This window comes from Thalassophryne amazonica, chromosome 11, assembly GCF_902500255.1.
Source record: "Thalassophryne amazonica chromosome 11, fThaAma1.1, whole genome shotgun sequence".
In the NCBI taxonomy this organism is placed as follows: Eukaryota; Metazoa; Chordata; class Actinopteri; order Batrachoidiformes; family Batrachoididae; genus Thalassophryne; species Thalassophryne amazonica.
In genome coordinates, this window is record NC_047113.1 from 38,120,827 (window position 1) to 38,138,970 (window position 18,144).

Consider the following 18,144-nt stretch of genomic DNA (forward strand, 5'->3'; position numbering starts at 1 on the left):
CCCAAAAGGCTCAGCCGTTCACAAGTAAAGATAGGGCAAGGATCACCACTTTGTGAACAACTGCGTGAAAAAATAGACTAACAGTTTAAGAACAATGTTTCTCAACGTTCAATTGCAAGGAATTTAGGTATTCCATCATCTACAGTCCATAATATAATCAGAAGATTCAGAGAATCTGGAGAACGTTCTACATCTAAGCGGCAAGACCGAAAACCAACATTGAATGTTCTTGACCTTCGATCCTTCAGGTGGCACTGCATTAAAAACCGACATCATTGTGTAAAGGATCTTACCGCGTGAGCTCAGGAGCACTTCAGAAAACCATTGTCAGTTAACACAGTTCGTCACTACAGCTACAAGTGCAAGTTAAAACTCTACCATGCAAAGTGAAAACCATACATCAACAACATCCAGAAACACCGCCGCCTTCTCTGGGCCCGAGCTCATTTGAAATGGATAGACGCAAAGTGGAAAAGTGCACTGTGGTGTGATGAGTCCACATTTCAAATTGTTTTTGGAAATCATGGACATTGTGTCCTCCGGACAAAAGAGGAAAAAGGCCATCCAGACTGTTAGCAGCACAAAGTTCAAAAGCCAGCATCTGTGATGGTGTGGGGGTGTGTTAGTGCCCATGGCATGGGCATCTTACACATCTGTGATGGCACCATCAATGCTGAAAGGTACATCCAGGTTTTGGAGCAACACATGCTGCCATCCAAGCAACATCTTTTTCAGGGACGTCCCTGTTTAATTCAGCAAGACAATGCCAAGCCACATTCTGCACGTGTTACAACAGAGTGGCTTCATAGTAAAAGAGTGCAGGTACTAGACTGGCCTGCCTGCAGTCCAGACCTGTCGCCCATTGAAAATGTGTGGCACATTATGAAGTGCAAAATACGACAACGGAGACCCCGGACTGTTGAACAACTGAAGTCATACATCAAGCAAGAATAGGAAAGAATTCCACCTACAAAGCTTCAACAATTATTAGTGTCCTCAGTTCCCAAACGCTTACTGAGTGTTGTTAGATGGAAAGGTGATGTAACACAGTGGTAAACATGCCACTGTCCCAGCTTTTTTGAAACGTGTTGCAGGCATCCATTTCAAAAAGAGGATTTGAAAATCATTGTATTCTGTTTTTATTTACATTTTACATAACGTCCCAACTTCATTGGAACTGGGGTTGTACAAATTGTCAAGTGCATGTTTGATTTCATCTCTTCTTTTACTTTGCCTCTTTAAGCACTCTGGTTGTATTATTTACATTGATTTTAATTCTTGTTAAGGATTTGTAACTCTGTTAAGAAAAGTGCTATTTCAATAAAGAATATATTTTAAGTTTATTATTATCACTGTTTTATACATACATACATACATACAAGATGCAACCTGGGACAGTGTACATTGAGAGGCACAACCAAGTGTCAGGAATTATGTACAGGAATGTCTGTGCCACATACAGATTAGAAGTCCAGATGGGAGAGACCTCCAAAGATGATTGAGAATGACAGCACTAAGGTCCTGTGGGACTTCAAATTCCAGACAGACAAGCAGCTGCTGGCCAACCAACCAGACATTGTGTTGTTTGACAAGGGAAAGAAGACCACAGTTGTGATTGACGTGGTAATCCCAGCTGACAACATCAGAAAGAAGGAGCATGAGAAAACTGAGAAGCACCAAGAGCTGAAGGAGTAACTCGAGCAGATGTGGAAGGTAAAGTCCAAAGTAGTCCCAGTGGTAATAGGAGCACGAGGAGCTGTAAATCCCAAATTGCAAAAGTGGCTCTAGCAGATACCAGGCACAACATCAGGGATCTCTATCCAGAAGAGTGCAGTCCTAAGATACAGCTAAGATACTGCACTAAACCCATAAACTCCCAGGCCTCTGGTACAGGCCCTGTACCACCCTCCCCAGAGAGGGTAAGAGGGAGATTACACACACACATACATATATACATACATACACACTCATACATACATACACTCAACAAAAATATAAACGCAACACTTTTGGTTTTGCTCCCATTTTGTATGAGATGAACTCAAAGATCTAAAACTTTTTCCACATACACAATATCACCATTTCCCTCAAATATTGTTCACAAACCAGTCTAAATCTGTGATAGTGAGCACTTCTCCTTTGCTGAGATAATCCATCCCACCTCACAGGTGTGCCATATCAAGATGCTGATTAGACACCATGATTAGTGCACAGGTGTGCCTTAGACTGTCCACAATAAAAGGCCACTCTGAAAGGTGCAGTTTTGTTTCATGGGGGGGGATACCAGTCAGTATCTGGTGTGACCACCATTTGCCTCATGCAGTGCAACACATCTCCTTTGCATCATCCGTGAAGAGAACACCTCTCCAACGCGCCAAACTCCAGCGAATGTGAGCATTTGCCCACTCAAGTCGGTTACGACAACGAACCGGAGTCAGGTCGAGACCCAGATGAGGACGACGAGCATGCAGATGAGCTTCCCTGAGACGGTTTCTGACAGTTTGTGCAGAAATTCTTTGGTTATGCAAACCGATTGTTTCAGCAGCTGTCCGAGTGGCTGGTCTCAGACGATCTTGGAGGTGAACATGCTGGATGTGGAGGTCCTGGGCTGGTGTGGTTACACGTGGTCTGCAGTTGTGAGGCTGGTTGGATGTACTGCCAAATTCTCTGAAACGCCTTTGGAGACGACTTATGGTAGAGAAATGAACATTCAGTACACGAGCAACAGCTCTGGTTGACATTCCTGCTGTCAGCATGCCAATTGCACGCTCCCTCAAATCTTGCGACATCTGTGGCATTGTGCTGTGTGATAAAACTGCACCTTTCAGAGTGGCCTTTTATTGTGGACAGTCTAAGGCACACCTGTGCACTAATCATGGTGTCTAATCAGCATCTTGATATGGCACACCTGTGAGGTGGGATGGATTATCACAGCAAAGGAGAAGTGCTCACTATCACAGATTTAGACTGGTTTGTGAACAATATTTGAGGGAAATGGTGATATTGTGTATGTGGAAAAAGTTTTAGATCTTTGAGTTCATCTCATACAAAATGGGAGCAAAACCAAAAGTGTTGCGTTTATATTTTTGTTGAGTATAGTATGTACAACCCCTGGCAAAAAGTATGGAATCACCGGCCTCGGAGGATGTTCATTCAGTTGTTTAATTTTGTAGAAAAAAAGCAGATCACAGACATGACACAAAACTAAAGTAATTTCAAATGGCAACTTTCTGGCTTTAAGAAACACTATAAGAAATCAAGAAAAAAATATTATGGCAGTCAGTAACGGTTACTTACTGACTGTAACCGTTTTCTGTCTTGACGCTTTGATGTCTTCCTTGGTCTACCAGTATGTTTGCCTTTAACAACCTTCTCATGTTTGTATTTGGTCCAGAGTTTAGACACAGCTGACTGTGAACAACCAACATCTTTGCAACATTGCATGATGATTTACCCTCTTTTAAGAGTTTGATAATCCTCTCCTTTGTTTCAATTGACATCTCTCGTGTTGGAGCCATGATTCATGTCAGTCCACTTGGTGCAACAGCTCTCCAAGATGTGATCACTCCTTTTTAGATGCAGACTAACGATCAGATTTGATGTGATGCAGGTGTTAGTTTTGGGGATGAAAATTTACAGGGTGATTCCATAATTTTTTCCTCAGAATTGAGTGATTCCATATTTTTTTCCTCTGCTTGGTCTAAAAAAAGTAACCGTTACTGACTGCCACAATCTTTTTTTCTTGATTTCTTATAGTGTTTCTTAAAGCCAGAAAGTTGCCATTTGAAATGACTTTAGTTTTGTGTCATGTCTGTGATCTGCTTTTTTTCTACAAAATTAAACAACTGAATGAACATCCTCCGAGGCCGGTGATTCCATAATTTTTGCCAGGGGTTGTATATGTATGTACAGTGGTATGTAAAAGTTTGGGCACCCCTAATGATTTCCATGATTTTCCTTTAAAAGACTCAGAATTTTTGGTGTGGACCAGACAATTATGTTTATATTCTACCAAGCTGTCTTGGAGAGCTTGATAAGGTTTGGTATATCAGTGTGGTTTGGTAACCTCACTGTGCAATTAAAAACCAAACTCGGTTATCTGATCCACACTGCCATGAAGGTGATGGGACGGAAGGAGTACCAGGGCCTGCAGTCTTTGTATGACCAGGCTGTTCTCAGGCATGCTCAGAGGATATTGACTGACTCCTCACATATCCTCTATAAAGAATATGAACTCTTGCCTTCAGGTAGGTGGTATAGAGTTCCGAAATTTAAGATGAACTGTTTAAAAAAGTAATTTGTGCAAGCATCTATCAGACTTCTGAATAAGATTGTGTAAGGCGGCAGAACTGTGTGACAGCTCCATGGTATTTATTGTTAGGGGAAGTGTGCAATATGGGGGGGATTATTGTCTGTTATATTGTCGGTTGTTGTGTCTTATTTCTATTTCTATTTATGTGGGGTGTTTATATTGATGGGGATTTTCTTGTTTTTATGGATTTTATTGTGTTTTTTCTTAATTGTTTTTATCGTGTATTGTAGGCGGTATATGAGTCCAAGATGAATTTCCCTTTTTTGGGATAATAATACAATAACATGCTTTTGGGGGGCAGGATGCATTTTCAGAGGCCCGATGTTCATGCCCAGTCGCCCAAAATAACAGATATTCGCCCGAGTTAGACTTTGGCTGCTATTCATTGTCGTACTATGCATGAGAAAATCATCCGGAATATCCATATTTTGACCAACACACACTTCTCGCCTTTTTATCTTTTCCTCTGCGGACAGTTTTTTTTTTTTTCCTCTGTGGACAGTTCTTGGGCTGCGCACGCTATGACGTCATTTGTTTACACACAGCAGGCGGGTATGCGATACTCGTTCGCTACTGCGGGCGGGTATAGCCAGGTAGCGTCGACGTAAATCTATGCTACCGGCCTAGCAACGCCTCGGTAAAGTGATAATAATAAAGTATATTGTATCGTATCTTATTGTAAAAAAAAAAAAAAATCATTGGTTGTTGTCAGCAATTTCAGTTAAATATATCATATAGCAGACAAACACAGTGATATTTGATAAGTGAAATGAAGTTTACAGGATTTACAGAAAGTGTACAATAATTCTTTAAACAAAATTAGGCATCCGGTGGATGGACCGTCCCCACCCAAAGCGATCAAATGGATGAATGGAATTATTAACCATTAAATGACAAGGCAAAACCTCATAAATTATTCTAAAGTCAGTTTTAAGCATGAACGAGGTGTTAATTTGTGACGCTTTGAAATGATGGACAGTCAGTGAACGCAACAGCTAGCTGCCTTGTAGCTGTGGCGCTCTGATCGCTTCCTCCATCTTTTCTGATGAAATAATGCTGAATTTATGTGGAAATGATTGTTATACAAAAGCTTCAGATATCTGTCGCTGAGCCAGATGATGACTGGAGTGCAGTTTTAAGCAAAAACGAGGTGTTAATCAGTGAAGTGCGGCTGATGACACATGCGCAGTGAAGGCAGGGCGGACTGATTTTTAGAGCGGACCATTCAGTTGGCGACACCGTCGAGTCAGTGCAAGTGGTTCTGCTCCAATAATAGTTGATTTTACACTATGCTGAGTTGATTTAGCCCCATGGTAGAGTATATTTAACTCTATTTAGACTGGGACCAAATGTTATCCCAGCAGAGCAAATTTTACTCTGCAAAATTTCCTGTGTATATCCTTATATAAATAATGAATGTTTATGAGTTCAATGGTACGAATATTTCATGAGGTGAATACTGGAACATATCATTCAACGAGGAAAAGCTGAGTTGAATGATATGTCAGTCCTCAGTCCAGCCAAAAATCAGCTCAGCTTTTCATCTGAACAGTTCTTCTCACTCAAAAAAAAGACTCATTGGATGAACTCAATTCAATTATATGCAGGATTTCCATCAAATAAATTAAATTATCTTGCATGGATGTGCCTTTTTTGAGTTAGAACTGCATATATTTATTAGATGGAAATCCAATCCAGTGAGTCAGTTTTTTTAGTGCATGCATCCAGACGGCTTACATCGGAGTGGATTTTGTGTGTGTGTGTTTGTGTGTGTGTGTGTTACAAGAATTAGTACTGTCAGTTAACTCATTCAATCAGTCTGCATGTGTACATCCTCAGTGACGAGAAAAAAAAATCACGTGAGAAATTAGTCCAGCTTTTCATTCTAACTTCCTGATAACAGCCTCGAGAGAGCACAGTGGATTTGTTTTGTGTGTGTGTGTGTGTGCGAGAGCGAGCATGCATGTGGCATGTGTGCGTACGTGTGCAGAGTGCAATGGTACCAAAAGTATGGAACCAAACTGCACTCTAAATGCAATGCAGCACAAATGGGATGAATTAATCCATGTTATGTGACATACAAAGCACCAATCAAATGACCGTTATATAAGTAAGGATTAAACTAGATTAGATGTCGTGCATTCAAACCGTATAGTGCACGGCTTCGAGTTGTTTAATCCGCTTATACCATGATCCCACACAGTGAGCTAACACACAAATATTTATTTAAGTTAACAGAACTTGATACAAATGTGTGAGTATTTGGGACTATTTTATACCAGTCTCAAGACATTCTGTCTCCGATGTGCTTAACGTGTCTGTGGGCTCGCGCCGCAGCGGGCCACTCACACCGGCCCCCTCTCTGCTGTGTTGAGCTGTGCCAAACTCTGGCAATAGGTCCAGGAACTACACTCTCTGTTTTGATGCGGAGCACTCCGACAGCCAGCAAGGATAGAACCGGTCTCTTCTCTTTCCCGTCTTCAATCTTGTCCAGTTCGTCTGATGTTAAATCTTTATGCCATTGCTTTTGCTGTTCTTTTCGTTTGCTCTCCTCCTCTTAATTTCCATTCCTCAAACGTTTTATTTTGACCAAAAATATTAAAATTCACTTGGAAATCCATGTTTTATCGTGTTTCTGTCATTCACCTGTCAAAACACAGCTGATGTGCGCCAACTGATTTGCTATGGTGACGACCAGAGCGGAGTGATTCGGACCCGGAGCCACGAGGGGGCGTTTGTGGGCGACGCCCCCTCACGTCATCAACCTCGCCTCCTCGGATATGAGAGTTATCAAAAATAAAAATAAAAAAGAAAGAAAAAGGAATACTGGAAAATATAGCGCCTCGCAGTTTCGTGGATTTTTTTAGTCCAATTTTGCATGCTTTTTTTTGTTGTTTTTTGTTTACAGTGGATTCTACTCTGCGTCCTCATCAAGCAGGCCGGTGTTCTGTCGAGATGACGGGACACCTGTTGCGGCACCACGAAGGGAGAGCACGCACATTGTGTTCTGCGTGTCTGTTTATAAGAATCTTCTCGCCCAGAAGAAAAAGAGCGCCAACAACTACCCATAACTGTGTTCTTCACTCGGAAAAAGACACCTGCAGCGAGGTGTGAGTGGAAAAAGGCGCGACAGTGGCGTGGCGCCAGGACGAAGAGGTGCGATCACAGGAACAGTGAAATACTGGTCAGTCACTATTAATAATTTCTTAAGTGTCCAACCTCATAGGTTGATCCTTAAAATTAAATTCGTTAGTTCTAAAATCCATCATAATTATTTATAGGAAAACGTTCTATTTTTATTTCTCAAACAAATGTTTGGGCCTGAAAACAGGTTGGTCTTATTTTTCTACTAAGGTTTGAACTTTGAGAGTGTTTACACACGAGAGAAAAGTGAGAAAATGTTAATGCCTGTTTGAGAAAAGTGTATAAAGTGTGTAGTGAGGGGTTTTACAGCCTTAAAACGTCTATAATAATTGTAAAAAATAACGCTGACTACTTTGCGGATTTCGCCTATTGCGGGCTATTTTTAGAACATAACTCCCACGATAAACGAGGGACCACTGTATATCTACATGAAAGGTTTATCGTTGACCCCTTGTGTGACTGTCATGCCCAGTTGCGCTGTGTTTGTACTTGTGATGGAGGGCTGTATGTGGGGTTAATCTACTGTCTCGTGTCATTTCTCAGATCAGTTGTTGGTTTGGTTTTGTGGTATGCAGGAGATCAGTTGACCGAGGGTCTATACGTTCAAATAATAATAAAAAAAATACTGTCATCACTCTTTACTCTTAGTCAGTCAGTCTCTTAAGTCCCGTTTACACACAGAGGGTAAGAGCTCCCGGAAGCGTCCCGGAAGAGTTTTTGGCCGTCTTAAGGATCACACGCAGTTGTTAACACCGGCACTAGGGGGCGTGGCTTAGTTCCAGCTTTACCGGGAATCGTCAAAAAAATTATTCAACATGTCGAATAATTCCGGGAGCGCTCCCGGAGACCTCCCGTGGCGACAGCAACAACGCGAACAACGGCGTTTGATACTTTTTAATCGGCATTTCATCCTGCCGCTTCCTGTAGTGCTGCAGTTCTCGTCGCGCCACGATGACCAATCAGGGACTGAATATGTAGTGACGTGGAGAAGTCTGGAGTTTGAAGATGTGACATGTCCTGTATCTGGTAGCAGCCTGTGAGCAGGACTTATGTCTCTTTTGTCCTTTATTTTACAATCATGACAGAGTTTTTGGAGCGAGCAGCAGCACCACAGCAGCGTGGAGCGGAGTTTCTTTTTATTTTTATTTTACGTGCGTGTGCGAGCGAATCGTCCTGGAGATTATTTTGCTTATTAGCTACACAGCTGTATAATAAAGCAAATGGTGACTGGCTTCTAAACACAATTATGACAGAGTTTTTTGGGGGAAAGAGTGAGGAGGAGCCCCGCTGCAAACAGCAGCAGCAGCAGGGAGTTTCTTTATTTCTTTTTTTTTTACGCGCACGTGAGCGAATCGTCTGTAGAGAATATTTTATTAATTAACTTCACAGATGTATAATAAAACAAATGGTGACTGGTTTCTAAACACAATTATGACAGAGTTTTTGGGGGGAAAGTGCGAGGAGGAGCCCCGCTGCGCGCGCTCCACCCCTTTCCACCGCGAAAACAGCCGGAACTACCGCGAACTTCGGTCTACGTACTACTCGCCGACAAAACCGTCTATGTGTAACCTGGGCTTTACAACGGTGTAGCCTAAATACACGAGCTTTCTAGGAGCACACCCAATTCATTATGCACGCTCAGAGGCAGGTACCCTCCGGGGAGGGCGACCCCCGCCCCCTGTGATAAACTCATCGCCCCCTTAATATTTTTTTCTGGCGCCGGGCCTGATAACAGTGACTTAACTCGCTGAACTACGTGTGCGTATACATGAAAATAATGCATGCCAGTTAGACATGGAATTCTCACTGGCCATGGTATAAAGCTTGCTAAGACCTTGTCCATGAGGTTCAAGCCTGGTCTTGGCAACTCAGGTGGTCAGTGTTGCCCATGTTGCTATTAGATACAAATAAATATTCAACCCCGGTAAGAAAGCAGCCTGAAGAGCTCCAGTGTAACGTTTCTTCACTTGATCTCAATCATTCAAATGAGCCAGTATGGACTAATTCAAGGGCCTGAGTCATAGCTAGTTGATCTGTTCAGTCTTTATTTGTCATATTGATAGAAAGATGCTACAAGTTAGTTAGTTAGTTAGTTAGTTAGTTAGTTAGTTAGTTAGTTAGTTAGTTAGTTAGTTAGTTAGTTACCAATATAAACTCAAAAATCCATGTCTACAGTCAGATATTTGAAGAGTTCTGAGAATTTAATGTGGTAGCTTGGCAAAAGTTAAATCCAAACAGTCAAATGTACAGTTTTATTTGTTATTATCTATCGTCCACCTGGTCATTACTGTGAGTTTCTCTGTGAATTTTCAGACCTTTTGTCTGACTTAGCGCTTAGCTCAGATAAGATAATTATAGTGGGCGATTTTAACATCCACACAGATGCTGAGAATGACAGCCTCAACACTGCATTTAATCTATTATTAGACTCTATTGGCTTTGCTCAAAATGTAAATGAATCCACCCACCACTTTAATCATATCTTAGATCTTGTTCTGACTTATGGTATGGAAATTGAAGACTTAACAGTATTCCCTGAAAACTCCCTTCTGTCTGATCATTTCTTAATAACATTTACATTTACTCTGATCGACTACCCAGCAGTGGGGAATAAGTTTCATTACACTAGAAGTCTTTCAGAAAGCGCTGTAACTAGGTTTAAGGATATGATTCCTTCTTTATGTTCTCTAATGCCATATACCAACACAGTGCAGAGTAGCTACCTAAACTCTGTAAGTGAGATAGAGTATCTCGTCAATAGTTTTACATCCTCACTGAAGACAACTTTCCGTAAAGCTAGGACATCTTACTACTCATCACTAATTGAAGAAAATAAGAACAACCCCAGGTTTCTTTTCAGCACTGTAGCCAGGCTGACAAAGAGTCAGAACTCTATTGAGCTGAGTATTCCATTAACTTTAACTAGTAATGACTTCATGACTTTCTTTGCTAATAAAATTTTAACTATTAGAGAAAAAATTACTCATAACCATCCCAAAGACGTATCGTTATCTTTGGCTGCTTTCAGTGATGCCGGTATTTGGTTAGACTCTTTCTCTCAGATTGTTCTGTCTGAGTTATTTTCATTAGTTACTTCATCCAAACCATCAAAATGTCTATTAGACCCCATTCCTACCAGGCTGCTCAAGGAAGCCCTACCATTATTTAATGCTTCGATCTTAAATATGATCAATCTATCTTTATTAGTTGGCTATGTACCACAGGCTTTTAAGCTGGCAGTAATTAAACCATTACTTAAAAAGCCATCACTTGACCCAGCTATCTTAGCTAATTATAGGCCAATCTCCAACCTTCCTTTTCTCTCAAGAATTCTTGAAAGGGTAGTTGTAAAACAGCTAACTGATCATCTGCAGAGGAATGGTCTATTTGAAGAGTTGCAGTCAGGTTTTAGAATTCATCATAGTACAGAAACAGCATTAGTGAAGGTTACAAATGATCTTCTTGTGGCCTCAGACAGTGGACTCATCTCTGTGCTTGTTCTGTTAGACCTCAGTGCTGCTTTTGATACTGTTGACCATAAAATTTTATTACAGAGATTAGAGCATGCCATAGGTATTAAAGGCACTGCGCTGCGGTGGTTTGAATCATATTTATCTAATAGATTACAATTTGTTCATGTAAATGGGGAATCTTCTTCACAGACTAAGGTTAATTATGGAGTTCCACAAGGTTCTGTGCTAGGACCAATTTTATTCACTTTATACATGCTTCCCTTAGGCAGTATTATTAGACGGCATTGCTTAAATTTTCATTGTTACGCAGATGATACCCAGCTTTATCTATCCATGAAGCCAGAGGACACACACCAATTAGCTAAACTGCAGGATTGTCTTACAGACATAAAGACATGGATGACCTCTAATTTCCTGCTTTTAAACTCAGATAAAACTGAAGTTATTGTACTTGGCCCCACAAATCTTAGAAACATGGTGTCTAACCAGATCCTTACTCTGGATGGCATTACCCTGACCTCTAGTAATACTGTGAGAAATCTTGGAGTCATTTTTGATCAGGATATGTCATTCAAAGCGCATATTAAACAAATATGTAGGACTGCTTTTTTGCATTTACGCAATATCTCTAAAATTAGAAAGGTCTTGTCTCAGAGTGATGCTGAAAAACTAATTCATGCATTTATTTCCTCTAGGCTGGACTATTGTAATTCATTATTATCAGGTTGTCCTAAAAGTTCCCTGAAAAGCCTTCAGTTAATTCAAAATGCTGCAGCTAGAGTACTAACGGGGACTAGAAGGAGAGAGAGCATATCTCACCCATATTGGCCTCTCTTCATTGGCTTCCTGTTAATTCTAGAATAGAATTTAAAATTCTTCTTCTTACTTATAAGGTTTTGAATAATCAGGTCCCATCTTATCTTAGGGACCTCGTAGTACCATATCACCCCAATAGAGCGCTTCGCTCTCAGACTGCAGGCTTACTTGTAGTTCCTAGGGTTTGTAAGAGTAGAATGGGAGGCAGAGCCTTCAGCTTTCAGGCTCCTCTCCTGTGGAACCAGCTCCCAGTTCGGATCAGGGAGACAGACACCCTCTCTACTTTTAAGATTAGGCTTAAAACTTTCCTTTTTGCTAAAGCTTATAGTTAGGGCTGGATCAGGTGACCCTGAACCATCCCTTAGTTATGCTGCTATAGACTTAGACTGCTGGGGGGTTCCCATGATGCACTGAGTGTTTCTTTCTCTTTTTGCTCTGTATGCACCACTCTGCATTTAATCATTAGTGATTGATCTCTGCTCCCCTCCACAGCATGTCTTTTTCCTGGTTCTCTCCCTCAGCCCCAACCAGTCCCAGCAGAAGACTGCCCCTCCCTGAGCCTGGTTCTGCTGGAGGTTTCTTCCTGTTAAAAGGGAGTTTTTCCTTCCCACTGTAGCCAAGTGCTTGCTCACAGGGGGTCGTTTTGACCGTTGGGGTTTTACGTAATTATTGTATGGCCTTGCCTTACAATGTAAAGCGCCTTGGGGCAACTGTTTGTTGTGATTTGGCGCTATATAAATAAAATTGATTGATTGATTGACAGTGGAGTTTTTTCTATGTTTTTTTTTTGTCCCCAATTTGTTTTTTTTAAGAATAAATATTATTATGTGGCATTTCAGAATAACTGAAATGGCTCTTAAATATTACAACTATTTCATATTATGTCAGCTTTTACGGCTGCATTTGCTTCAGGGTCACTGAAAGAATTTATACTTGGAGAGATTTACTTCCTTAAAATATTTTTGGTATTTTCACACAAGCAGTTGAGGCTTTGGTGGCTTCACAAGCTTAGGATTTGGAAATGAAACAAGCTGGCGAACAAGCTCATTTGAACATGTAAATTCAAAACCACACATACAGTATATTGAGAGCAGAGGTGCCCAAATCTTTTCCTTTGAAGGATAATAAATTAAGTAAGATCAGTAAGTCACAACTTGTGGGTCATAGTGGGGCAGATAACTGTAACAATCATTCATTTCTGAAAACAACCACCAAAACTGGCACACATACGCCTTAGACATTACTCTTTTGAAAAATAAAATGATTGGCCACTTGAATTTTCAATAGGTAGCCAGGTAGGGGTGAACTGAAGAATTACACAGGGGTCAAAATTAAAAGATGCTCCAGTCATATTGAAAACTACAGCATATTATTTGTCTTATCACCAAGATTCTAAAAAGGTATAGTTTGGACTATCTGTGACTCAATGTTAGAGCCCCACGCGAATTTGTTTGAATTGCACATAAAGTGCACATGAAGCAGGAATCGTCTGCAAAATGTGTAAATTCGAAGCTGCTTCCAACTCCTCGTACACCTGTTGCTACAAATATCTGTGCACACCAGCGGCTGAAAGATTGTGCGCTGTGCGAGCCCATCGAACCCTCTCGTGGCAGGTGTCGGCCAAATTCTAGCTGACACACACGAACATCTAACACCGCTCGCATGGCACTTAGAAAATGTGTGACCATTCTCACTATTATCACGAAAACAGTCAGCAGACAATCACTGTCAAGCTGGATGTGAAATATGTCTAAATGCCCCACGAGTGTGGCTTTGCAAACAGACACAGTGACATGTTGGTGTGTGCGCTGAACTGACAGCGGGTGTGGCCACCGATAGGAGCGGCTGTGGAGATCTGTGGATCTGGACAACATGTATTGTGTTTGGATGGACATGGACTAACCACTGCCCACTGTGACGCGCGTGTCTTGTTGCTGTCCTCACATGGACATAAATAAAAATATATATCGGTGTGACGACAGGCTGCAGCAAGCGAGTTCACGCATACTGTGCACATTGACAGATTGCCCCCAGGTTGAACAGGACCGTCAGATCATAACACACAGCAGGCAATCAGACTGTCACTTCACCTATGTGAGGTCTGTTTCACATGACGCGGTGTCAGTCCTGCAATGCGGCGTCCACAACACACGCGTGTTGGGCAGGACACACACACGGGACTGGCTGGACACACAACAGCAGATGTGAACATGATGAGATGAGTGCACTGCTCCATTCATGTCATGACTGTCATCTGTGACCATGGCTCATCTACAGAGGAACAGACAGATCATATTTGTATTGTCCACTTGATAAGAGGGATTCAACAAAATGGGGTATTTTTATATGGTGTGCATTTTTTTTTAAACATCCATGTCTTTCTTGATATCACGCATTTTCCTGCACCTTTTACAGGACAGTGATGGTAGCTCAGTGGCAAGGTTTCTGACTGGCAATCAGAGCTTTTGGAAAGTGCGGATTTGAGTTCGTGGGTGGCATGTCATTTTTATTTTTTTATTTTTACAGCAGCTGCACATTGTGCAGCTGCTGTGAAAAGCTGCTGTGTTCCCACGTGCACAAACCATCACAGTGGCATCGTGCACACCTGCCTGTCGGCATGATGTTTCGTGGTTCGCTCATACGAGTTCCAACGTGAGTCCCCTTGAGTTGTACATATTCGCACTATGTGTGAAGGGACCCTTATGGGGTTATGAGGTAAAAACAGCAAGAATGGTGACAAAGGTCACTTTCAGTTTGTACAGGGGTCAAAAGTTAAAGTTTCTCTAATTTTGGTAAAAAGTGATGCAAATTATTCGTTGAACTAATAGGGTTTTAAAAAGGAATCCAATGTTATAGAATCCAATGGACATTGACATTGTTTGACCTTTACTTTACAGACCAAGCACTCAACACAGTCAAAATTATTCCATTTATTAATCCTCAGATGTCCTGAGATGTCATTAAAAAATGTTGCATTCAGTTGTACTGAGAACTTGGGTGAGGGGCACAAACAGTAACATTCAAATCGGAATTCAAAGTCGGAAACTTGGGCTGGATCCGTGAAGACAGAGATCGCGGATCTGACATCATAGCAATGTGGTGGCAAACACAATAACCTTTTCAATAATTTTAATTTGTATGTAGTGTTTGATGGTGAGTTTTATACAATAAACATATCCGATGGGTCCTCACTTCTGTTGTGTACCTTGGTGCTGATGTCAGTATGGCAGTGGGTCACAAACCTGTGACAATCCCCTTCCCAGATGGAGAAAAAAATTATACAAAACAACTTTATGTCCTTATCCCAAGCAATGTACTGGAACACATTTAGGTCAGAGGTCAACATACCCACTCAGAATTAACAACTTCCAATGTGCAATCAATGCACCATAAGTACATTTAAGAAGTATTTGATTTTGAACTATAAAATGAACCAAAATTATTTTTGATTGTTTTAAAAATGTATGTAATAAGTAAAAAAAATGTAACAAGTAATAAAACAAAGCTATGGCATTTAACTAGGAAAAATTTAAGTGATGGGTATTGTTATTCGTTCATTTAGGATTATGTTTGTGTTGTCTAATGAAGTTGGGTGTAGGCAATTCTGGAAAATGACTTTCATATTATGTGAGTGTTTACATTATGTAGTGGGACCTAATTTGACTTTTTGTTGTTTTCAGGTTTTGGTTTGTGGGCTTTTCTTTTTCGTATGTGATGACAGCTGACTCATTTGATTTTACTTCTGTGCAGGAATTACAATCTTTTCAGTATACTGAGCACCATATACAGGATATGGAATATGAGATAGATCAAGATAATCATTTCTATTCTTTTAGAAATAGCAATTGTCAGTATTACACAGATGGACAATACAACAACCGCATTTCAAATGACGGGAAATTATCAATAATCCACTTTAACAGTAGGAGTATGTACAAAACGTTTGGGAATATCAAACATTATTTAAAACAGTTTTGTTATCCCTTGAGTATAACTGCCATATTGGAAACTTGGCTTGCAGAGGTTGACTTACGAATTGGAAGGGTATGAATTAAATCATTTGAATAGGCAAAATAGAGGAGGAGGAGTACCACTGTATGTTGACAAAAGGCTTAAATACAAAATTAAAGACAATGGCCTTGGAAAATCTGTTGGAATGCATGACAACTGAAATATGAAAAGAAAAAGGTAAAAATATAATTATTAGTTGCATATATAGAACCCCAGGCTCTAAAATTGAAGAGTTTCAAAAACGGATTGAGAAATTCTTGTCACAGATGCATAACAAATGAATATTTGTTTGTGGAGATATAAATCTTGATCTTTTAAATCCACATAAGCATAAAGTGACAGAGAATTTCATTAATACTATGTACAGTTTAAATTTATATCCAAAAATCACTAGGCCTTCAAGAATAACTTTACATTCAGCTACTCTCATTGACAATATATTTACAAATGATATTGATAGCAAAACACTAAGTGGCTTATTAATCAATGATATCAGTGACCATTTACCAATTTTTACCATTTTTACAATAATTGATCTAAACTTAAAAAATGTACTGAGAAAATACAATATTGTAAGCGTTTGGAATCTGAAGAAGCTATCACTGCCTTAAAACATGATTTACTTTACAGAATTGGAATCCCATTTGTAGAAAACAGGAAGCTAACTTGGCATATGAAGAATTTGAAAACATATTTCTCAATATATACAACAAAAATTGTCCATTTATACAGTATAGTAATAAGAATAAATATAGAGCTCATCCATGGATAACTAAAGGTCTTCAAAAGGCTTGCAAGGGAAAAAAAATGCTATACAGCAGTCCAGTCTCACATTTTTTTTTTCGTGCTCCAGTGATGAAATGAGTCAAATTTTCGTGACGGAGCTTATTAACTCACTATTACTAACCCTACTCCCACCCCCACCCCTAACCTTAACCATAACCTAATCTTTCTCCTTCCCCCCACCCTAACCATAACCACCCCTGACCCCCCACTTCACTTTTAATTTCATGCAGCCATCACGGAATGAATTAGAATGAATTTGTGCTGCTGTGACAAAAATTAGGCGCTTTTCATCACAATATCACGAACCAATAGATTAATGTATATTTCGTGCTGCTGAATCACAACTTGCTGTGAGACCAGGTTGTATACAGAGAATTCATAAAAACTAAATCAAGAGAGGCAGAGATTAAATATAAGGACTATGTAAAAAATAAATTAACAACTATCATGCAGAACTGTAAAAAACTCAGCCACATGGGGTGTGCAGCCAGTACATTCTGAGTGCCAGTCCCAAGCCCGGATAAATGAGGAGGGTTGCATCAGGAAGGGCATCCGGCGTAAAAAACAAGCCAACCCAACTATGCAGACTCAGAATCGAATTCCCATACCGGATCGGTCGCGGCCCGGGTTAACAACGTCCGCCACCAGTGCTATTGCCCAACAGGGTGCCGGTGGAAATTGGGCTACTGCTGGGCGAAGACGATAAAGAAGAGGAGGAAAACGTTGCCACGAACAGTGGGAGAAGAAGAAAACTAGAAGGGTGGAAATGAGAGTGGGGACTTTGAATGTTGGTAGTATGACTGGTAAAGGGAGAGAGCTGGCTGATATAATGGAGAGGAGAAAGTTAGACATATTGTGTGTGCAAGAGACCAAGTGGAAGGGAAGTAAGAGCAGGAGCATCAGCGGTGGATACAAGTTGTTGTACCATGGTGAGGACAGGAAGAGAAATGGTGTTGGGGTCATTTTAAAGGAAGAGTATGTTAAAAGTGTGTTGGAGGTTAAGCGAGTGTCTGACAGGGTGATGAGTGTGAAGTTGCAAATTGAAGGGGTGATGATGAATATCATCAGTGCATATGCCCCACAGGTAGGTTGTGAGATGAAGGAGAAAGAAGATTTCTGGAGTGTGTTAGATGAGGTGGTGGAGAGTGTGCCCAAGCATGAAAGAGTGGTGATAGGAGCAGACTTCAATGGGCATGTTGGTGAAGGGAACAGAGGTGATGAGGAAGTAATGGGTAGATATGGTATCAAGGATAGGAATGGGGAAGGACAGATGATAGTTGATTTTGCAAAAAGGATGGAAATGGCTGTGGTGAATACCTACTTTAAGAAAAGGGAGGAGCACAGGGTAACATATAAGAGTGGAGGAAGGTGCACACAGGTGGACTACATTCTTTATAGGAGATGCAAGCTAAAAGAAATCACAGACTGTAAGGTGGTAGCAGGAGAGAGTGTCACTAGACAGCATAGGATGGTTGTTTGTAGGATGACTTTAGAGTTAAAGAAGAAGAAGAGAGTGAGAGCTCAACAAAGGATCAGATGGTGGAAGCTGAAGGAGGAAGACTGTTGTACGAAATTTAGCGAGCAGGTGAGAGAAGCACTAGT

At 40.7% G+C, this 18,144-nt stretch overlaps 1 pseudogene; it reads left to right on the forward strand.

Annotated features, from left to right (window-relative positions):
• Positions 1-11,178: 11,178 nt before the first annotated feature.
• LOC117520946 lies at positions 11,179-12,077 on the forward strand (annotated as a pseudogene).
• The last annotated feature ends 6,067 nt before the right edge of the window (positions 12,078-18,144 follow it).